The sequence below is a fragment of the Sphaeramia orbicularis genome, chromosome 22 (assembly GCF_902148855.1).
Source record: "Sphaeramia orbicularis chromosome 22, fSphaOr1.1, whole genome shotgun sequence".
Taxonomy (NCBI): Eukaryota; Metazoa; Chordata; class Actinopteri; order Kurtiformes; family Apogonidae; genus Sphaeramia; species Sphaeramia orbicularis.
Window position 1 is genome coordinate 30,788,240 of NC_043978.1, and position 3,791 is coordinate 30,792,030.

Below are 3,791 nucleotides of genomic sequence, written 5' to 3' on the forward strand. Positions count from 1 at the left end.
AGACCTGTATGGTATGTTACCCCGGTTGAACTGGTGATGGAGCAATAATATAGATTTCAGAGCGATCTAATCAATTTTGCATCAATGTTTTTTGTCAGAATATTCATTTCCATACAATAGTTGGATAATTTACAGCGAGTTGGTCATTACTGCAAAAGTAAACCCGTGATCCTGGTTCTGCTTGGTTTATTTTGCCAAGAATGACCAGTCATTGCACAGTACCCTTCACTCAATACATTGGCACTATGATCATGTATGTTGTTAATATACACTGATCATACTGTCAGTCTATATTGACAATATAATTGGTGTGTTGAAGACATTCCAGTGGTGTTATGACAGTAGACTTAAGGTAACTGTATGTATAACACTGACATCAGAATTTGAATAGAATGTTCATGATATTGTAACCTGTTGAAAATAAGAAACATGTTCTTGTTCCACAGATGCCACTATGTTTCTACAGTAGGTCTGAATGGATCCTTCTGTCACCTATGATGTGTCACTGTTAACTACATGGACACAAGTACTAGGACACAGTTCAGGTGGCTGGCTTGAAATGGTCTTATATACCGCTATAAATAATGACGCTGTGTTAAATTTGATGATCCAAGTGGTTTTTCTAATCCAGACATGCAGGTTTTCCATGAATCTGTCATTAGTCTCATTCCAGGTTTCGCGCGTAACCCATCGTGTCCACTTGCGTTACATGCAGAACTTGCCCATTTAAAGACAAATAAATCGCGAGTGATTTTGCAGCAGCAGTCATTTTTGTGAAACACTGCATTGCATATTTACTTTCGATTCCCAAAATGTACATTGTAGAAGCCAAAAATGTAATAACAACCGCTAATGTAATAAAGGCCGATAACGTAATAAATTTGCCATTTTTAAATGTAATAGGCCAGTAACGTAATATTTGGCCAACAACGTAATAAAAGTCCTGAACTGATAACATAACTTTTGGCCAAAAACGTTATAACTTATTGGCTGGTTATTACGTTGTTGGCCCGGTAAAAAAATTCTTTGCAAATGTAATAACTTAGCCAATAACGTAATAAGTTATAACATTATTGGCCAAAAGCTATTACATTATCGGTTCAGGACTTTTATTACATTATTGGCCAGTAATTATGTTATCAGCCTATTACATTTTAAAAATGGCAAATTTATTACGTTATCGGCCATTATTACATTATCGGTTGTTATTACATTATTGGCTTCGACATACCTGTGAGAGACTAAAAAGATATTTGAAAAAATAGCGTGTAATTTTCATGTCCTTTTTACCGTGTTACATGCGGATTTTTGTGTGCATGTATCAATAAAAATGTGTTATATCTGAAAAATAGTTTCTCTTTTATCTCAGTAATCAGTGGTTCCCAACCGTTTTTGGCTTTGTGACCCCATTTTAAACATCACAAATTTCTGGCAACCCCAGACATTCAAAACGGAGGACATTTTTTTGCTAAAATTTGTTTTTGATCATGTAATAGTTTGCTATACTATGTTACAAATAAACTTTAATTTTAGATGACATTTAGTCTATATAATATATATTATTCTGGACACAGGCAGAAAAGCCAGGTGTAGATTACTGCACAAAGTTAGAATTTGATTTCCTTGGTCAGGATATGTACAGTCAGTCCAGCTTGGATTCACAAGGCTGACAATTAATACTGAAAAAACAAGAACTCAAACTATGAATTATGAAAGAGCTGCAGCATCTGAAACTGACCACAATGAACATTTGACAGCTAAACAGAACCACAGTGCTTCAGTTTCAACTTCACAGTTTGTCATGTCTTTTATGGATTGTGATCGTCTCTCTCAACTCACCATAGATTTTTTTTATTAGTAGCTAATTTTTATTTTATTTTTATTTTTATCAATTACTAGAAATTTCAGGCGACCCCATTTGATTTCCAGGTGACCCCATGTGGAGTCCCGACCCCAAGGTTAAAAAACACTGCAGTAAATGTTTATTTTTAAAATAGACCCAAAGTGCTTCCAAACTTACTTCATAACATTAGTCTACATGTTTGAATTTGAGCCCAGTCTGTTCTGTTTTTTGGGACCAGTTTGACAGAAAGCATCCAAATATCTACTGTCATAAACATTCCTGCCATACAGCCCTTCATATGAAGACTCACCAGTTTAATGTTTCTTAAATGAGACAGTAGAACGCTCTGCTGACATTGTGACATATTAGTGAAAGTCGTGTATTGTCTGTGTACTTACTCGTCTGTACTATATAATGATCTGCACCGACTGAGTCAACAGGACCTTGAATGCTCATGTTACACAACACCAGGCCCTAGTTTGCCCTGCCTGTTTTGCCCACATTCTAGCCTCCCATAGACAACTAAAAAGGTCAGGCGCTTTGAAGGTGAAGTGCAGTCACCATAGTAAACCAATTTGACATCCCTTGTCACCTAGCAACGGGATGTAGAGTGATGTCAATGGAAAGCATGCTATTTTCCTCCCGCTGACGGTATGATGTCACTCCTTTGTGTGTGTGGTGTGGTGTGTGAGTGAGAGAGGAAGTTTGTTTCTATATTCTGTATCTGTGCTCTCCTGGGGGAAGGAGAGGGGGGGTGACGCTGACATCCCATGGAATCAAAAGAAGACAAAAGCAAGGATAAACTAAAATAGCTGCCTGGGGACGATGAATCATGGGCCAATTAAGCACGTAATTATGCCTCCCGTTCTTTTTTTGTCTCTTCTTTCCCCCCTTTGCAGAGGTTTGACATGTTTGGCAGTGAGTGGATGTAAGATGGATGATGCACATAGACTCCATCATCCAGTATGAGACACACGAGAGTATTGCTTCACCACAGCGTCTGGTTTCCTGTATTAGATCTGCTCTAAGAGATCACCTATCTTGGTAATAAAGTAATCAGACAAACAGTGTAGGTCTGGTTCCTTCAGAAAGTGTTTCACCACAGAAAACAGGACGCATGGCCTGTACATGCAAAGGGAATCATATTAAATCAAGGGTTCCAAACCTTTTTTGCCTCGTGACCCCATTTTAATCATCACAAATTTCTGGCGACCCCAGACATTCAAAACAGAGACATTTTTTGCTAAAATTAATTTGTTCTTGATCATGTAATAGTTTGCTATACTATGTTGCAAATAATGCTCATTTTAAATAACACTTAGTCTATATAATGAATATTATTATGGACGGAGGCAGAAAAGCCAGGTGTAGATTACTGCACAAAGTTAGAATTTGATTTTCCTTGGTCAGGATATGTACAGTCAGTCCAGCGTGGATTTACAAGGCTGACAATTAATACTGAACAAACAAGAACTCAAACTATGAATTATGAAAGAGCTGCAGCATCTGAAACTGACCACAATGAACATTTGAAAGATAAACAGAACCACAGTGCTTCACAGTTTGTCATGTCTTTTATAATAATAATAATAATAATAATAATAATAATAATAATAATAATAATAATAATAATAATAATAATAATAATAACAGCTTTATTTATATAGCACCTTTACAATGAAGTTTACAAAGTGCTTTGACAGACAAAGCAGAAGGGCACATTAGTAGAATACAAGATGCAAGTAAAGACACTAAATAGAAACAACACAATAAAAGAGATATGTACAGCAAATGCGAAAACATGACACTTCAAATAAATTGAGGGAATCGGAGTAAAGAGGGCTGGGATAACGTAACATGATGCTGTCAAATCAATGCAAAAATGAAGGAGTGAGATTTAACAACATCATGTATGAGAATATAAATTAATAACCCAAACAAGATAAAA